This window comes from Panthera uncia, chromosome C2 (genome assembly GCF_023721935.1).
Source record: "Panthera uncia isolate 11264 chromosome C2, Puncia_PCG_1.0, whole genome shotgun sequence".
Lineage (NCBI taxonomy): Eukaryota > Metazoa > Chordata > Mammalia > Carnivora > Felidae > Panthera > Panthera uncia.
The window spans coordinates 137,881,383-137,902,510 of NC_064810.1; the positions used below are offsets into that span (position 1 = coordinate 137,881,383).

Here is a 21,128-nt window from a genome sequence, read left to right on the forward strand (position 1 = left end):
TTCTTCTTCTTCTTCTTCTTCTTCTTCTTCTTCTTCTTCTTCTTCTTTTTGATATGAGAAAAGTAGCTTTTGTCCTGATTATCAAAGGAAGGAGCTGAGGGCAGTTGCAGGGAGAGGTGGGCATGGGAAGTAATATCAAATCCATAAAAACTGTAATTTAAACTTAAGAGCATGGTTAGTGATTACTATTGAAAAATTGATGAGGTAATCAATAAAGAGTAGCATGGGGTTGGGGAGGAGACATAAACAAATATATGATATGTGATACCTGATATATGGTACAATATATGTTATATGCTAAATTATACATATATGAAGGTATACCAGTGGCATCATATGCCTCTTTCAGCAAGGTGCTTGACAAAGCACAAAATATTGTGGGGTAAGGTCGTAGACTATGACCTAAATGATAAGGAATGAATAGATGATTTGAACAATTATTAATTAATTAATAAATGCTGATTGAGAAGATGGTACATACAATTATGATATCCAGCTCTCTCCTGTCAACTGTTATTACACTGATTTTGGATGAATATAGAGAGGATTATTGATTTGGATGAAGATAGGATTACCATCACAGTGAATGGTTGTGGATAGTTGAGATAATATAATCATGTTTCAAAACTAATCTGAACAAATGGATCAAAATGAATCAGATAATATATAGAGTGCAAAATATAAAGTACACATTTATATAAAAACAATTTGAGGGGCGCCTGGGTGGCTCAGTTGGTTAAGTGTCCAACTTCGGCTCAGGTCATGATCTCGTGGTCCATGGGTTCGAGCCCCACATCGGGCTCTGTGCTGACAGCTCAGAGCCTGGAGCCTGCTTCGGATTCTGTGTGTCTCTCTCTCTGCTCCTCCCCTGCTCACACTCTGTCTCTCTCTTTCTCTCAAAAATAAATAAACATTAAAAAATTAAAAAAAAAACACACAATTTGGAAGTGTAGAGTCCAGGGTCCAGGGACATGAATGACAGTAGTTTAGAAGAAAAGAAAATGGATCAAAGTGATATGGTGGCAAATATTAAAAACAACAACAACAACTGTAGTGAGACCTTAGAGAGAGAGTAACTGAACATACTCTTTTTTCCCTTCATCCCCATGATCATCCTGGTGGGGGTGGGGACTTGATAACTTACTGGCATGTGTTAGGAGAGGAAACCACCATGAGCAAGAGACAGCCCTGTTCATTTTGTGATTGATCCACTATGGAGTCTATTAGGATGTTCCTAAGAAACTTGCTGACCTTGGACATAAGTGAATTATGGAATGAAAGATCCAGGATCCTCAGAGGAAGGCAGAAAAATGGATAATGAAAGAAGGAAAGGAAAGCAAACAGGAGGTATTGACACAGAAACAACTTGTACAATGAAATAGAATAGAAATACCAAAAGCAGTCTCACATAAATGAAAATTTTAATTTATGAAAGCCTTTGCACTGAAGATCAAAGGGGAAATCATGGACTACTCAACAAGTTATGCCAGCACACAACTATCTTTCCTGTGAGAAAAATGGCACTGGATCCCTATCTCATGCTGTGGAACATAAAAATCTATTCTATATAAAGATAAAATTATAAAAGTAGTCAAAAAATAGAGAATAGGGAGGGCAAGGTTTCTCAGGTAAAAATTAAAAATTACTAACCATGAAACAAGATATTGATACATTGGATGACATTAAAATTAAGAACTTCTGTTCATTAAAAGATACCATAAAGTGGCAAGCCCCAAATTGGGAGAAGTGCTTTGCAACACCTAAAACCAATACAAAGGATTAGTATTTTCTCCTCTCTCTCTCTCTCTCTCTCTCTCTCTCTCTCCCTCTCCACACACACACACACACACACCTATAATTACCATGAGTTAAGAGAGAGATGGGGAAAGATAGGAACAGTAGTTCACCAAAAAGGAAGCATCAATGATAAATAAATACATGAAAAGACATTCAACTTCATTAGAAATCATGGCAATGTTTTTTGAACTGCAATGAGATATATTTTAGGTGGGAGAAATTTAAGAGCCTGACATTACCAAATGTTGTCAAGGATGTGGAACAATAAGAACTCATACTGTTGAAGGGAGCTTCAATTGGTTCAACCACTTTGAAAAATAATTTTGAATCACCTAGCAAGGTGCATTTATTTTCTGACCCAGCAATTCTATTCATAGGGCAACTCTTACTCACATGAACTGAAAAAAAATGTGCAATAAAATTCATACCAGCATTGTCTGTAACAGCAAATTACCAGAATAAACTCCTAAACAGGAAATAACCTAAAAGTCCATCCACAGAAGTACAAATAAATAAAGTGGTATATTCACACAACATAGTATCATACAGCAGGGGTAAATGAACAAATTCTAGCTTTATATTCTGGATATATGAAAAAGCTAGTTGCAGGAAAGTATGTATATGGCATGCAACTATTTTTATAAAGCCCACAGACAAGGAAAAAAGGTGTTTTTCAAGCAAAATTTTAAGATACGTATTACTTAGGGAGATATACACACATATAATACCAACATCCCCCCCAAAACCTTACTGATAAATACAAAATTCCTAACAGTGCACCTCAGTGGAGGGAGGCAGGAGATAGGAACAGTTAAAAATGCTACATGTTCAATATTAACCATATTGTAATGTCCTACTTCCTAAGTTGAACATTGATTTAATGAGAGATTTATTTCATCATTAAGTTTCATAGCCTACATATATGTTATAATGCATAAATCTATTGGTAAGTAAAATATATAAAGAAGAAAGAGACCAACCAAGGAAGACAGGCCTTCTTAACTCCACGGATCCTGAGTATGTAGCACTGAAGATGATCAAAATGTAAAGGAATATTTTGCTTCTTTCATTGGACTTGAAGTGGGTTATCAGCCAAGCTACAGCTTGAAATTAGTTTCTTTCTGGAAATGGGCTGGCCTGTCCAACTTTCCATTAATTCTACGTCAAAAGTGTAAGATTACAGAGTTACACTTTCCAGTTTAAGAAGGGGAACATTCAACTGTATACAAGACTGTTGAATATAGCTGCAATACCATAAGCAATCCTTGGGACCATACTTTATGAGAAGGAAATACTAGAGAGTTCTTAGGGGAAGTTAATGTAGACACTGGGATGTCAAAAGTCCATTTCACATGAATGGCTAACTAAATCTGAATCTGAGACACTCAAATGAGAGAAGGGAGAGATTAGGAGAAATACAATAGCTGACTTCAAAAATTAAAAAGAAATGCTGTCAAGTTCAAAAATGTTAGCTTCACTGCATTAGAGTGGCCACCCACTACCAATGGATAGAAATGTATTGAAGCTGATTTAAGCTTTGAAAATTTAAATATCAGCTCACAGCAGCTAGCAGGATGACTAAGTCTGGATGGTGGCCTATTATAGTCCAAGAATCACCTTGAGCTTATAAAGAATGTTACCCTTCAAAAAAAGCTTAGAATCTTTGTTTTTCTTATAATAGATTATATTTTATAATTGAGACCACAGGTTTAGTTTCTTTTGGGGGGGGTCTTAAAAATATGATGCTAGGTCACATTTACCTTGAGATCAGTTATATCATTTATTTTTTATTTCTTCTAACTAAGTTCCAGAGATAGTGGTAAAGAATGAATGACTGCTCCTCAGTAACTACCTAACCCTATGGAAGTTTCTTCATCTCTCTGTATCTCAGTTTCTTCAGCTGTAGAACAGAACCTCTCTGTGGTGGGCTGAGTAATGGCCCCCCCAAATACGTCCATGTCCCACTTGCGGGAACCTGTAAATGTGTTATCTTATATGACAAAAGGGACTTTGCTAGTGTTATGAAGGATTTCACAATGAAGAGATTAGGTTGGATTATTTGGTGGGCCTAGTATATTGTGTTGTTTTTCTTTCTTATTTGGTGGGCCTAGTATAATTGCACAGGACCTTGTGAGGGGGATGAAGAGGAATCAGAGGTGGAGGAGAGGGTTAGATGCTGAGGGAAGAAGAGATTGCATGACATGTTTTGAAGGTGGAGGAAGAAACTGCAAGCCAAGGAAACAGGCAGCCCCTACAAGCTGGAAGAGGCAAGGTACTGGCTTCTCCCCTTGGAGTCTCCAGAAGGAACTAGACATACAGATCCCTTGACTTTAGTCCCATAGAACTCATCTCTAAATTCTGACTGCAACAAGGGCAGACCTGACCTGACCACAGCAACAGAATACAAATACATCATCTCACAGGGTTTTTGTGAGGATCACAATGAGATAAACCAGTAAAAACTCTTGGCTTCTATTAAAGTTATCATCCACCTAATTTACCCAAAATGAAGGCTCAATCTCATGAGTAACTGTATCAGTGTATCCTGCGTTATTTTCCCTCAAGGACCATTTTGTGCCTTCGTATATATTAACGAGGTGGGGAAAGGATTCTGGATAAGACACAGTTCACAGCCATTAATGGTGAGGGTCTTGACAGGTGCTTGACTTCCCCCGGCCTCGTTCCTCAGTTATAATTAGAGGCTAGATCCTTCAAGCTCTAAAATTCAATGACTATATACTTAAGTAGCCAGTAACTGCTTTCCGAGTCTACCCGCCCCCACCCCCTTTCTGGTTTAACCTGTAGCTAGTGTCTGAATTATCTAGTGCCAACTGCCCCTAGGTTATCTTTGCTTTGGGCACTGATTAACCAGGCAAGCCTAATTCCATGATTAAAATAAAAAGCAAGATGAAAGGAGGTCGAGCCATTCTTAGCTTAAATTTGTGCTTAAAAATTCAATGTTTTACAAAGAATGTTCTTAGCAAAAACTCCTAGCTCGGAGTTCTTATAGATTTCCCCTGGGTCCTTCTGTCATTAATTCAAGACTATCGCTTTCAAGAACAGATTGGCTGGCCATCATCACCAAGTGCTCTGCCCAGGCTCTTATCCTCCTAAGTGGCAGGACGTTTGACACACTTTCCTTGTTGCTAAAGGTGTAGATAACAGTACCCGGGGATCAAAAATGACCAAAATAGAACAGACACCAAAGGGCTGTTGAACACAACCTCCCTTTCATATCTCTGCTTTTTCCAACTCACCATGGAGAGAAAGCCTGTGAAAAAGTTTTGTCATCTATAAATTATTCTGCAAATGCAAAGAGTTCCTTTTCTTTTTAACCCTCAATATGGGGTTAGATGTCATGATAGAGACACAGACAACACTCAGCTGACATACAAAGGAGCTTCAACATGAGAAAATCCAGAAAACTTTATAAGGTAGTTCTGAAAGAATAGATCTTTGCCAACTAGAGAAAACGAGGACATTTTGAGGGAGAAAAGATGGTATATGGAAAAGGCAGAAAACCGTCCTCCAAAAATAGTGAGAAGTTAGTGTGTCTGACACGTAGTGGGGAGGGACAGACAGTAGTAGGAGAGGGGGCCAAGGTCTGCCACTGCAGAGCTATGGGTGTCACGTCGTGCATCTGAATTTTATTGTGTAGAGTTCAGCGATCAAAAAGACACCCATTGCCGGGGGGGTGGGGGGCACGTTCAAATTTGCTTTTTAGCAAATGAAAACCAACGCCAACATGTTGGAACAGTCTAGGCCTGAGATAGGGGCTACAGGATAGGGATGGATGGGAGCAGCATTTCATTGAAAATCAACTCGGATGGTAGGGAGAAGTCAATAGTGACCTGGAGGTTTCCATCTTGGATGATTAGGTGCCTGGTGCCACTGGAAGCAAAGAGGGAGGAAGAGAGAACAAAGTTTGGAACTACAAAAAGTAAAGTTAAGACACTGGGTAGATGGAAGATGAAGAGACAATCAGAATGCTAGAAAACCTTTAATGCCACTTAGGCAAAGTGAGGCAAAGGATTCAGGAGACGTGTGGGCAGAGGGACAGAGGAGGAGATAAATAGAAAGGTCGAAGGAAGCGAATGTAGAGAAATGAGCAGGGTGCTAGTCAGCTGTGCCTAGAGCCGGGATGAGGTCCAGGAGACAAAGGACAGAAATAGGTAGCACCGAGCCACAGCAAAACCCCAAGACACATGAGCATGCCTCTATGAAGACGAACATTTCTTCTCTCCATAACGTGATAACTCTAAACGTTCAGCATATGCCTTGCACAAGAGAAGAGCTTGGTGTGTTTGCAACAAGGAGCCAAGGGGAACGAGACCTTCCCATACTCTGAGGCCGGAATGCAGGGCCCAGCCCTAGCCACAACCACTCAAGAACTTAAAACAAATCAGTCCCCAAAGTATTGAAAGGGCAAGAGAGGAAACAATGAGGGATGTGGGCCCAGAAACAGAAGCGATGCCCACAGCAATGTACGTATACAAGCATGCTTTGCTGGACTCCTCCTCCTCAGCCCCTCCACGCTGTTTAGGAAGGATAGATGATTATGCCCCAGTATGATTAATTCTCTTTCACAGAAGTCGGAATTAATTGCAGCTTAAGTGACTAGAGAAATCAAAGAACTACATGAGGGTACACATAATAAGCCTTAAATGTGCCCTTAAAAGCAGTGGGGGGACAAAGCCAGGACTAGAACAGAATTAAAAATGACACTTATGTACTGAGAAGGGGGTTAGACAGACCCCAGGGTGAGTCAGACAACAATAGGATCCCAGTTTGAGGGAAAAGAGAAAGGGCTACTATCGGAATAACAATGTTGGCGTATATCCGGGGGTAAGTACGGGAAGTGCGCCTTCCCCACAATAAGGAATATGCGAAGGAGATCAGAAGAGCTACTGCTTTTCTAAGAAAACACAAGAATAGAAGAATAATCACAGGAGACTGAGTCACAGAAAGGACAGCCTGACACTGTCAGCGGTGTAGAGACTATAGAAGCACCCCTGGAGATTCTCTGGGCCTCAGGGACAGGTTGGCAGGATCATGCCGTGCATAAACACACAGCAGTCAAGAGGGCAAGCTTTGATCTGCGACTTGACTTCTACACGGCGCCGTCCTGCCGACCTGTCCTGAGGCCCAGACAAAGAATCTGGAGTGGCTCTTCTATAGTTTCTACATACCTACTATGTATACATCTGTATATAGATATAGACAGAGATATGGATATATTTTTTGACATATATATGTATATACATCTATATGTATACATATATGCACATGCATGTATGTGTACGCACGTGTGTGTGTGTGTATTTATTTATTCATTTATTTCGGAAGGTTCACTCTGGGCCTGGCTGTCAAAAGTAATACCAATTCAGGTTGTCAGAAAACCCCTGTACGTCTCGGCATTCTGGCACTGCCTGTGAGCACTGATTCTGAGGTTGCAACACTATGCCTGGAGCACCTGGCATCTCTAGGACGGGTGGCCTGGAAGATCACCTGTATCGAACTATTTCTATCCAGCTTCTCCAAGCTTCTCTAAGCACTGGAAGTATATTAATAATAATGTAGACCTGCTGTCGCTATGATAAAAAAAATCAGCCGATCGTTTCCTACAAAGAGATACATGTGGAAGCATTTCCAGCTCAGCGATCTGGCTGATGTATAAGATCCATTGGAAAACAGGCATTCTTAAGTCTCATTGAAAAGTATTGATTCTGGGGCACCTGGGTGGCTCAGTCGGTTGAGTGTCTGACTTCGGCTCAGGTCATGATCTCACGGTCTGTGAGTCTGAGCCCCACGTCGGGCTCTGTGCTGACAGCTTGGATCCTGGAGCCTGCTTTGGAGGCTGTGTCTCCCTCGCTCTCTGCCCCTCCCCTGCTCATGCTCTGTCTCTCTCTCTCAAAAATAAACATTAAGACAATTTTTTTAAAAAGAAAAAAAAGAGAAGTATTGATTCTAAAAAGATTATTTTGCCTCTGCATCAATCATATATATATATATATATGGACTAGTCTCTTTTCTCACTTAAGCATAAAAAGGGGTAACAGATTTTTGTTACTTCCCTGTTTTTATGCAAAGGTCCTGCTGTTTACAAACTCCAAGCCAGAAAGGAAATCCAAGGAAGAAGATGAACAAATGTTTGGGCCCAAAGAACAAATGTTCCCAAAGAACAATGAGTTCACCTATACAACTGTGTCCCTCCCTGGTGACATGGACCGTCTCCACCTTAAATAGTTTTTATGTGTGTTTGTGCCTCAGCACCTCAGTTCTCCTACTATTTTGCAAGCTCTTAAGGAGAGCTTTCTTTTTTCTTTTCTTCTCTTTTGTTTTCTTTTCTTCTCTTTTCTTTTCGTGTTTACTTATTTATTTTGAGAGAGAGCACACAAGCACAGAAAGAGGTGCACAGAGAGGGGGAGAGAGAGAGAGAATCCCAAGCAGGCTCTGTGCTGACAGAGCAGAGCCTGACATGGGGCCCAAACTCATGAACTGCAAGATCATGACCTGAGCTGAAATCAACAGTCGGATGCTTTAATTGACTGAGCCACCCAGGCACGCCAATAAACAGTAGTGCATTTTAAAATAGTATCTGAATAATATCTCATGTCTATCAACGGCTATATACTTTCATAGGATGCCCTGTCTCACTTGGTCTTCATGAGCCTGTCAGGTAGGGCAAGCCCATTCCACTCATTTCATACACGAGGAAATTGAGATTAAAAAGGTTAAGTGACTTGAAGGTTACATAGCTGTCCAGCGGAAATCCAGAGCCACGAATTGAGCACGTCAATCTAGACCCCAAACCAAGCCTCTTTTCCCCACACCAAGTTCTTCCTCCTCTTCTCCCACAAGCCACCTCACATGGCTGGTGATCGCCAGGTGCTCATTCCCAGCAGGATGTTTGGAAAGAAGCGCAAAGGAGCAGAAACATAAGGCAGCTAAAAGGGGAAAAGGACATGGACACCAACTGGTCTTCACGTTTGTCTAATCTGACAAGTGCTGGAACACTGATGCCCCACAGGGAAAGCCTCCGGTCTTTTCATCTCCAAGAGAGGGTCAGGTGGCATTGCCATTGTGAGAGAAGAAACAAAGGAAGTTGTGTGCATGAAGTGTCTGTGTGTGTGTGTGTGTGTGTGTACACGCGCACGTTGTGTACTTTGAGGGATGAAGTGGTATTGTGAGAACCATAGAATCATTGATGCTCGGGGGGATGGCCTCTCAGAGGGCATCTCTTCCAGTGTTGCTGGAGAGGTCCTCAGACATGCCAGAAAGCGTGAGCCTGCTGGGTGTGCTTCTGGCAAAATGACCTTCTCTTCACCTAGTCCCATAATATAAACACAGAGGATGATATCTTGGCCCAGTTATGAGCACTGAGTAAGAGGGTAGATGAAAAGACAGAACCTCCTATAAGCAGAGGGGCAAGAAGTCATAAATGCCCAAAGAAAGGCAAAGGTAGGGGCACCTGAGTGGCTCGGGTCATGATCTCATGGTTCATAAGTTCAAGCTCTGTGTTGGGTGAGCTCAAGTCTTGTTTCTACCTCTTTCCCTCTCTCTCTCCCCTTATCCCCACGTGTGCTCTCTCTCAATAAACAAATAAATGTATTTTTTTTTAAAGGCAAAGGTAGTGTCTCAGATAAGGAACCTTAGAAGCAAACCTTGAGATGACAATTCCTGCACAAGTCAGGGCTCTTAGTGGAAATGTATGAGGGAGCACAGGAGGCATGAGAGGGTAGAGGGGAAGACAACGGAGATGTGATGCCAGGAAAAGTCTAGCCTGATCCCACCAGGAGTGTAGATTACTCCTCAGAGGTTGTCCTGCACAGAGACAGGGGGACTAAGCCCCCATATCTCTGCATCAGCCAGTGATTGGCCATCCCCCAGGGATGGGTGCTGTAACCCCCCAGGCATCTTTGGATAAGGCAGACAGCATCAATCAAGGGCAATTTTAAAGGGGAAGGTGCAGATGTGAGAGGCTGGCGGCCAACAGCCACAGCAGCTGAAGCATGGGTGCACTCACCAGTGAAGGGGATCTGGGTGGGACAAGACCAGCATCTGCTACAGGCAGTTTCTCACACCTAGAGGAATCTGCATTCCACACGGGTGGCCTAATTAAGGGGTGGATACTGACTCTTGGGGAACTTTGGGCAACGTGGGGGACCCGATCCTCTGCCTGGAATTATGCTGTGTTACCGCCTACTGTATGAAACCACACACATAAGTTTCTATACTCTTTACCTTTAATGACATTTTCTTGCCTCTATATGTTTTGGTCTCTTTTGGTCCATCATTGTCTCACTGTGACAGTGTATTCAAAAGACCTCTTCGCAAATCTGCTAGCCTTTATTCGTACAGCTCCGGGACAATGAGCCCAACAGCTCCCAAAGGCCACGAAGTCTATTTTGTTAAGTACATGTCAGTAATTACTTCTTTAATAAAATAAAAAATCTATTTCCCCATAATTTCCATTCACCAAGGTTATAGAAAGGAAGTCTAATCCTTCGATGCCTTTTCTTTCACGGACAAAATATCCACAACTCAGATTATTCCACAATATTGTACTCACATACTAAAATCTGCTCACTCATCTGGTCCCTGCCCAGTGGAGAAATTCCAGTTTGTCTATGACTCCATTAAAAGAGGTACCCAAAACTACCCCACCCTCTAGGGGTGACTCATGTGGAGCAGAGGAGGACTATTCTTCTTGTTCTAGACACAGCAGTTCAATTAATAGAATCTAAAATTAACTTGATGATTCAAATAAGCTCAGCTTCAAGCCTTGATATACCACTGATTTATATTCACTTGTAAACATCTAATCTAAATATTTTTGCATATGTTGTCTGTCTTACCTACCCTATCCTTAGATTCTAGATTGATTTTCCCCCCTTAACTGTAGGGCTTTTTACACCTTAATGCCTTAAAGTTCATCTTGCTAGAGTTGGCCTGTCAAACCCACCTGAAATGGTCCTTTTGGATGCTAATTCTGTTACTCAAAGCATTTTCCATGCTTCCAGGCTTCATGTCAACCACAACTTTGATAAATATGCAATCTATATCCTCACCAACATTATTGATAAAAAACTAGTATCTTGAGAGGGCCAAGGGTGAATCCTCATAGCTTACCACCCTGTAGTTCTCACGCAGCTTAATTCATGCTCGTTCCAAGACCCCTAGTCTAAATTTGACAATGAATTCACTCTTTCAGATACGTATTTGGATATAGTGAGTTTTGAAGAATGCAAAATAACTAATTCATAACATATTTGCACTCACATTCATTTAACAGAATATAAAAACAGAATATGATGCTGGAAATAGATTTATGGATAAAAGTAATCCGAAGAGACAAAGACCATATCAAGAGTACGATTTCAGAATTTAAAAAATCATGTTCTCCCACACAGAACAGGACGACAATTTCGGGGAGGCCAGAGGGATGGTAACTTAGCCCTGGATGGGGACACATGGACATGGTGGCACCAAAGGAAATGGGTGATGAGTGGAAGGCAATAACTGACTAATTGCATTGCTTTGCTATAGCTGCACAGCAAATTACCACACACTTGACACCTTAAAACAACAATATTTATCATCTGACAGTTTCCATGGGTCAGTCCCATGGCGTAGGTCAGCTTGGCCCTTTGCTCAGGATCTCATCAGGCTGAAATCAAGGTGTTGCTGGCACTACAAAGTCATCTGAAGCTCAAGGTTCCCTTCCAAGCTCCCTGGTTGTTGGGAGAATTCAGCTCCCTGGATTGCAGGACCAAGGGCCACCTTTTCCTGATGGCCGCCAGCTGGGGGCTGCTCTCAGTCCCTAAAGGCACCTGCCATCCTCTGCCATGTGGCCCTCTCCACAATACCACAGTTTGCTTCTTCGAGGCCAGCAGAAGACTCTCTGCTAAGATAGAGTCTTATGTGGTCAAAAGAGTGACAGTCCCATCATATTCACAGGTCCTGTCCCCAGCAAAGAGCAGGGATCGCAGGGGGCATGCACAGCAGGAGGTGGGCCCTCTGGGGGGGCATCTGAGACTTCTGCCTGCCACAATGGTTAACACCGTGAGGCCTGATGAAGAATGGTGGGAGGATATGGGTCTGGAGAGGCCTTCTCTGTGCCTGCTATGAAGTTTGAACTTTACCCCAAAAGCAATGGAGGCACAGTGAGGAAGGCCTCTCCCTTTGTGGAGGTACAGGAAGATGTTGCAAGCAGCAAAGGTTAAGAAAGTATTCTAGCAGGCACAGCACTCCAAGAGAAGATCATGGAATCAATGAAGGCAATAAATGTGAAGCACAGCACGATACACACACACACACACACACACACACACACAGTGGAATCGCCTGTTTGTAATTTAGCGCCTCACTTGCCTACGTGACATGACTGTCAGAGAGCACATCTACCCTTTGCCCCTGCTGCTGCTACGATTAGGTGCGCCCTTCACATACTGGGTAGAAAAAAACATGCATATTTTCCATCATTACAGAACCCTCTCCAAACAAACAGCCGGTCTAATTAAGATACCCTTGCCACCCCTCCCCAAATAATAATACTTAAGCCATTCCTGAAAATCGCTGGCTTCCTCAAGAAAACACCTTTATCTCTGACTTTTGGAATACAGCTATCAGCAGATATGTGAGGACCCACACAGATGGGAGAAGCATGTGAGGAACCCCTGCGTTTCTACCAATGTGGATTTTGAACAGATTAACTGTAACTTCACAGTCTGGTTTTTTTTTTTTTTTTTCTTCTAATACCTGGAGTATCTTTTAATGAGAGTGTCTGGTTCTTCTAAAGGCTGGACACCCTTACAAACATCACAAATAAGAATACTTTAATGTTAGGGGCACCTGGGTGGCTCAGTCGGTTAGGCATCCCACTCTTGATTTTGGTTCAGGTCATGATCTCACAGTCAGCGAGTTCAAGCCCCGCACTGGGCTCTGTGCTTGACAGCGTGCAGCCTGCTTGGGATTGTCTCTCCCATTCTCTCTGCCCTTCCCCACTTGCACTCTATCTTTTCTCTCAAGAAAGATAAAAAGAAACTTAAAGCAAAAGAATACTTTAATGTTCCACTTGTCTTAGAATTTTCCACTTACAACGGTATCTATAAACCGTAACGTTGAGAACAGCAGCAGTGTTGATTATCAAATATAAAATTGAAGGTAGCTAAAAGCTACTTCCTACATGCCAGACACTGTTTTCAGAGCTTCATATCCTCACATGCTGATGACAAAACTATAACATATAACATCTGAGTAACTTGCTGGAGATTACATGGGTTGTCAGTGCCAGAGCTGGGATGTGAACCCAGGCAGACTGGTCCCTAATAGCTCACAGCCTTGGAACGACACCAGCTCCTTTCTTAAGGGTGACCTTTGAGGCGCCCAAATGATTTCTGACTACCAATGACTACTTTCGAGGTGGCAGAGTTAACAGTATATAAAAACTAGGGTCTAATGACTACCATATTATGTTACAGAAGTGAGAGGCACTAAGACAGTAGGATAAATAAACCCAAGAGGTAGTTCTTTAAAATAAGTCAGATAAACCTCAGAATTATACAGTAAGCCAGGAAAAAGAGAGAGAAGCACAGATATAAAAAATCTTAGAAATTGTAAGAGAATACTGTGTTCAATCCCATGCTTATTATTTTAAAAATACTAACACAAGGACAATGTTTACGTACAATGTGAATTACCAAGATCAACACAAGCAGAAACAGACACGTTGAATAGAACAAATAAGGAGAGAAACAAACACCAACAAACAGAAAAAAAATCTTAAAAAGTTATAAAAGCATTATCTCGTTCAAAAAATAATCCAGGCATAGAAAATTCCACAGGAAACTTCTTTAAAATTCTCAAGAAAAATAGAATTCCCATTACATTTTTTTTCTGTTCACAGCACAGAAAAAAATAAAAACTTCCCAATCACATTATGAAGTTAAGCATCATTTTGATGTAAAAACTAACAAGACAACATAAAAATTCAATGTAAGACCAGCTCATGCAAATTGATGCAATAAACAACAAATATTGAATACAGCAATGAGTTATGAAAACATTTCATCGTGACCAACTAGGCTTTACTCCAAGAACAAAAAGATGATTAAATATTAGGAAATTTGTGATTATAGTATATCATTTTAATAGATCAAAGGCAAAAATTACACAATATTTTTTTTAATATGATACTCTATATCAAGTCTGGTGAAATGCAAACAATTCTCATTGGATACTCACAATATCCTTACAAGATATTTATATTATTATCCTCATATTACAGGATAAAAAACTGAAATTGGAAGAAGACAAATAACTTACTCAGTGTTATATACTTCTAAGAGGAAGATATGTAATTTGAGCTCATGTCTGTCTGGCCATAAATCCTATATTCTGGCTTCTGTGTTATGTTTTCATATAAAGGATAACCTACCAAAAATAAATCTTAAGGCATTTTACAACATTTCAAAACCCCTTTTGATTAAAAAAATACTTGCAGCTTATTAGGAATGCAATAAAATCACTTAACATGGTTGGAAAAACCCATCAGAAAGAAAATCAGAAACAAGATAAGAATAAATACAATTAAGTATATTTAACACTGCTGTGGAAATTCTAGTTTATACCATAAGATGTAATTCTGAAATATGAAGTATGCTCTTTAGAAAGGTAATAGAATCATTATTTGGTATAACATGATTGTTTACTAGGGAAACTAAAAAGAACTAGGTAAAAAATAATAAATAGAATAAAAAACAAAATATAAAAACTGATCTTTCATATAACAGTAATTACCAATTAGAAAACAATACCTAACATCCCAAATATAGCTAAATAAAAAGTATATAATGCTCAAGAATAACCTTCAAAAATATGCAGGACTTATATGAAGAAATAATTTTTTTATCACGTCAAATAAGACTTGAAAAAACCGAGGCATATTGTGAAATGATTGAAAATTGTAAAGATACAAAATCCTTCAAAATAATTCATAGTTTGTATATAATTCTATGCAGAATACACCAGGATTTTTATAATCAAAAATTAATTCCAACATTTGCCTTGAAGAATGCTCAGATGATAATTGCTAAGGCACATTTAAAACAAAATAATGAAGGGGTTAGGGTTTGCCATATCAGAAATGGATATGTGTTATAGAAAATATAATATGATTCCCCTATAACAATCAACAGATTGTAAAAAAATAAAATAAAAAGAATGGAGGGCCCAGATACAGAAATGTATTTGCCAATTTAATCAGAGATAGATTTAATCCCAACTCAATGGAGAAAAAAGGGATTATTCAGTAAATGGTGTTGGAATAACTACTTGAATAGTTAAAAATTATATTTCTACCTCATATAATATGTCAAACTAAATTATGGATGAATTACATATTAAGGTAAAAAATAAAGTTATAAAGGATTATGAAAAATCTAGGTGGTTATTTATTACATATTGGGCCAAACAAAGAATTTCCAACCATACATCAGAAAGCAGTAACATATTTGGCTGCAGTAATTAAACATGAAAGAAGTCATGTATTAGTACAATACTTCAAATTAAAAGGCAAACACCCAACTAGGAAAATGATTTCCAGAGATAGGACATATAAAGAGTTTAACACAGTGCATAAGCAAAATATTAACACCTCATTGATAAATGGGCAAGGAATATAGATGAACACGTTATATAAGAATTACTATAAATGTCCAATAAGTGCTGAAAAAATTTTTTAATGACTGATGCTTAATTCTACCAAGTGTGAGGAGAGACAGAGACTGAGACTGATATACTGCCAGTATAAGTGTAAATTAATACCTTTGGCCACATCTGAGAAGAACTATAAACATGTTCACATCCTTTGATTGCATCTACTATTATGTAGAAGCAAGAAAGAAAATGGCAAAAGATGAAATGCAAGGCTACATCATTTTTTCCAAGAGAAAGCATGAACATTCAGCTATAGTTGTACATCCAAAAAGTCCAACATTATACAGTCATTAAATAATCATGTTTTGAAGAATATTTAATGCCACTGAGAAAATGCTCCCTGTCAAGTGAACACAGGTAAGATATAAAACTATACCTAGACTATGGTCCTGATTCTGTAACATAATAATATATACAGAGAAAACAAATTGGGTAAGAATATGGCAAAATGTTGCAGTGGCTATCTCTGAATATTAGAGTAGTTAATCTTTATTTTCTAAAGTAAACATCAGAATGAAATTTATTTTGTAAAGAATGAGAACAAAACAATGATTGAGAAGAAAAACAAGAAGCTGGACCCATTGGACATAACCTCCTAAGGAAATAAAGAAGTCCGCCTTTTGTATCCCTCTCATTTTACGGCACAATCTCAGAGGGAAATGGTGGAGTGGGTATCTCATAAACCACCTTAGATTTTAAAAGGAATCATCCTAGAAGCCATCTCTCCATCAGCTCGGGCTAATTCTTTCTTTACTCTTTCGACTCTGGCCTTTTCCCATTTAACTCTGCCAACCTCCACTTTCTTCCCACTCAAAGTCTGGCCACAATAAAACAATCCCAACATAGGAAGCAGGTCTGGGGGGAAAGTCAGCATCCTGAGTGATTATTGAGGGAAGGATGTGTGTTTCTGCAGAAATGCATTTTGCCTCTGCTAAATTATCATTTCACAACACTATCCACCACGGAAAGACTTTTCTCAAAAAAAACCCTATACTCTTGAAAACTCCTACAAAGCCTACTGCAATAATGGTATCAGAAATCCATTTATTCTTTATCAGCATAATTCAGGGCGTTTACTAAAACTCTTTCATCCAATCTCTCAGTGATATTCAGCAGATATTTACTGGGTATTCTCTAGGGTTAGAGGAAATATTGTGGGTGTGGGAGGCTGAATAATGGTCCCCAGAAATGTCCACATCCTCATCCTGGAACCTGGGAATTTGTTACATTACATGACTAAAGGAACTTTACAGATGTGATTAAGGTAAAGATCTTGAGATGGAGACCTTGTCCTGCAAAATCTGGATGGGTCCAATATAGTCACAGGGGTCCTTATAAGGGAAAGAGGCGGGAGAGTCAAGAGAAGGAGATGAAAAAAGACAGAAGCAGAGGTCAGAGTGATTGCAGCACCATCAGTCAATGAATTTGAGCACCTGAAAGAAAAAGCAAGCAAACAGATTCTCCTCTATAGTCTTCCAGAAGGAATGAAACCTGGCTGACCTATTTTGAACTTCTTATTATTCACTTAAATCTGGAGCCTCTCTTTGTGTGGTCTTACAGAAAATTTATCACCATTAAAGCGTTTCTTGTTTTTGCCAGAATTTCCCAGTGTGTTACAATGAAGCAAATCCTGTGAGCTGTCCCACAATTCTAAAGAGTCCCCTAATCAAATGTATGTAATACCCTCTTGGAAATCCACAATGTACTTTTGCATATTAAAGACTAAGTAGACTTTTTCACCTTGTTTAATCTGGAATTTTCCAAACTTTGACCGTAGAGTTTTAAACCTCTATTTACATCAACATCATTAACAACAACAAATATTTATTGCTTTGTATAGCTGCCATGTGCCAGGCCCTGGTCTGGACCCAGGAACACAGAGAATGAGCCCATTCTTTAAACTACTTCATGGAGTTTAAACACGTTTAAACAAATTGATAGACTCTGCCAATCCCTATATACTTGAAACACACTGTTTGAAGTTTTTAGTTATCTTTATAGATATGGTTTTTTATTTTTTTAATCTTACCCAACAGGAAGTTAAATTCCTAGAAAGCAGGTATATTTCTTTACAAGCCCATCTTCTGTAGCTCTTCCCTCAGGGAGCTAATATTCCAGTCAGTGAGATTTGCCTACATTCAAAAGAAAAAGGATATTTTGGGGAGAAAGATAGGGGATTTTTGTTATCTAATCTGACAAATAGATTAACATTGAAAGATTAAACGGATTGTCCCAGACTGTTTTACTGAAGCGTCCCTTGACTATATGTCAGAATTTCCTGAACAGTATGAATTTTTAAAGCCATGAAGGAGCAGTCACACTTGGGGTAACCCAGAGTTCATAGATAGAGTCTCCTTCTTCACTTCCATCCCTCCACCACTTCCCTCCCCTCTGATCTTATTCCAAGTCTGAGGTCTTAATGGTGGTATTTCTTTGACTTATAAAATAGTCTAGTGGTACATGGATGTTTTGGGTCATCACTGCATAATATTATCATAAGTAAATAATAAGTATTGTAAGTAAGTTAAAAGAACTTACAAGTAATTAGAAGTAAATAAATAATAAGTAATAATGTTAAATAGTATTAATTACGCCCCTACCTTCCCAAAGGGAACAAGGAACAGTTCAATATATACTGCGTTTCAGGCTTCCTGCAAATGCCTGATACCATTGTTCTCCTTGCAAAGTATTTTTTGCAACATTCCAGTCTCCCGTGATCATAGGAAACACGATTGTGCAAATGTTGCCTCTCCTTTTATAAGAAATCAAATAATTTTAAAACAGAGGTAAATGAAAACTTTTCAGCAACATATATTTTAATTATAAAATTAGGAAGAATAGCATCCCCATTCCAATTACTTTTCAACTCAAATCAATAGAACTTCAATTAACTATGTTTTTTAAATTCAATCAAGAAAAAAAATCTGAAGCATTTAAAGAATGCTATAAATTATAATACATTACCCTGAGAAAAACCCACTGATGCATTTTACATATTATTGAATATTCTTTACAATCTGCCATTCTGTAACAATTAACTAGGTTTAACCATTAAATAAAGAGAAAACAACACACACACACACACACACACACACACACACACACACATTGAACTCCTGAACTTAAAATGATCTCAACAAATCAGACCGGTCTAAGTGAACTTTAGTAAACCTAGGGAGAGAGCTTTCTCCTGCCATGGCTTTCTTTGCAGTAATGGGGAAAGTTTAATCCTGGCGGGAATGTGTTTTGTTTTACCTTGTCCTGTTAATACATTAATTTTAAGTTCAATTACCAGCTGTCATTTTTCACTTATATAACCATTATGACACAGGGTTATCTTTATTTCTTCCACTTTACTTCTACTTATCCTGTGTATAATCGGTAACACAAAACCCCCTTCTTAGGATGAATGGTGGTGGTCCCCCTTAATGTAAATTTAAAGCGCTAAACACCAAAACTCTAAGGACTGAGTTCTGGAGGGTAAAGGATGGGCAGGGATTGGGTGATAAATCACCAATGAAAGCCATTAGAACGTGTCAGTGATTAGTGCTCTGTAAATGGCAAGGGGAGTGGAAAGAAGGATTCATATTTCAGTTGTCTCCTAAATGGTATCACAGGATTTTGAACTACAAAGAGACAAAGAGTTGGTTCTTGCTGCCCAACAAGACTGCTACAGGTTTCAAAGAAAGAGAGTATTTGTCACCAAGACTACTTAATTCAGTAAGCATCTATTAAGTACCTACTGAATGCCAGTCACAAAGCCATAGGGGAAACTATACCTGCTTGCTTGCTGGGTGAAACTCCACGGAAGAGTAGTAGTATCAGCTTGAAGAGTATCAAGCTAGTAAATCATTCAGATGACCCAAACAGGACATAAATAAGTCAAAGGCAAGACAGATTAGTCAGGTCTCTTTCACTGATGAGAATTAGAACCCCAATTTTCAAAACCTAATCAAAAAAGGAGCTTTAGTGGAAGGAATCTGAGGCATCCTCAGACCGTGAGTAATTGCGCGAGTCAGGCTGCCAAGATGCCCACAGCACCTCCATCTCTCAACTCTGCTTCTCCCTATTTCTTTCTTTCTTCCCAGTGACAGATGGCGTTTTCCATAAATATGGCCAATTTCAACCTGGCTCCTACCTGCTCTGGTGAAGTCACCAGAGAATGCCTGAGGCCCACCCCATCATCCCTAATCACATGGACCAGCAGAACGCTGATGTCAAAACACATGTGAACTGTGCTTTCCTCATAGTGCTTCCCAATGTGCTTTTGAGTTCAAACAAGTGTTCATATTTTTTTGTGCAACTTTTTCTTGTTTAAAGTTTTAGTGGCATGTATAAATAACATAACACAATGAAAGCCATGTAATCAAAATATGTGTAGGTCAAAGACACTAGAATTCTAAGTTATATTTGGGAAATGGAACTATAAGTGATTTTTCTAATTCGCATTCTCCAAACGTTCTGTAATATGATTAATCTAATGATGAAAAATATTATTGCATATTTTAAATTATTTTTAATGTTTATAAATGCCTAAAATGTGTCTAATTCTGAGAAGTGATTAATATAATCTACATTTTGGTGATGAAAATAGCAATGTTTGCTTATAAAAGTTTTCTCTCTTTCGAGGTAAGAAAATATCAAAGATATATCTTCTCCTATATGTAATAAAATATGAAACTATTATTAATTGTGAACACCTTAGGACTTTTGAGAATTTAAGGAAAATCAAATTAACACTGTCACAATCTAATTTCATTGATCATCAATAAAAACAAGGGTATAACCTAACACCTATTTAAAAAATACTTGCATGTATGAAATAATCAGCATAACTACAAATAAACACAAGTCAGGGGTCAAAATGCTGTTGCAAAGTTCTTTAAAAAGCATTTGCTGGTTGAATGTTATTTAGCCTTAAGTAGGAAGGAAATTCTGACACATGGTACAAGATGGATGAAACTTCACAACATTATGCTAACTGAAACAAGCCAGTCACAAAAAGACAAACACCGCATGATTCCATTTATATGAAGTACTTAAGAGTAGCTGAATTCACAGGGACACAAAGTAGGATGTGGGTTGCCAGGGGCTGGCAGGAGGGGATACGGGGAGTTATTGTTCAACGGGTATAACCTTTCAGTTTTGCAAGATGAAAAGTTCTGATGATGGATGGTGGTGATAGTTGCACAGTATAAATGCACTTAATACCACTGAATTGTGCATTTAAACATGGTCAGGATAGCAAAAGAGTCTCCAACAAAATAAATAATTATTGCTCAATTCTGACAAAGGCAATACTAGCAAAAAAAGGTACAACAAAATGGAACTTTACAACATTGATAACATTAATGACCACCTGAGATGACTATATAAATAATTTTCAGAGAAAAATGCTGTCAAGTAGGAAAGCTAAAATACACAGATAAGCAGGTCTTTCCCTGGTTTGTTTCATCAGATGTGGGAGCAGCCTTAATATAGATGTCCTTATTAAAAGAGACATGTTGGGGCGTCTGGGTGGCTCAGTCGGTTGGGTGTCCAACTTCGGCTCAGGTCTGATCTCATGGTTCGGTTCATGAGTTCGAGCCCCACCTCAGGCTCTGTGCTGACAA

General features: G+C 39.1%; 1 protein-coding gene across 5 annotated transcripts in view; it reads right to left on the reverse strand.

Moving 5' to 3' along the window:
- The window catches only part of THRB (thyroid hormone receptor beta), a 384,988-nt gene that overhangs the window by 318,662 nt on the left and 45,198 nt on the right, over positions 1-21,128 (reverse strand). Inside the window, exon 1 of one of the 5 annotated variants that reach the window (XM_049628889.1) lies at positions 17,546-18,348. The exons of the other annotated variants lie outside the window; for them this stretch is intronic. The gene's annotated coding sequence lies outside the window, so the exon portion shown is untranslated. Of the gene's footprint in view, positions 1-17,545; positions 18,349-21,128 lie in introns of those variants that run through there. 5 annotated transcript variants of the gene reach the window in all.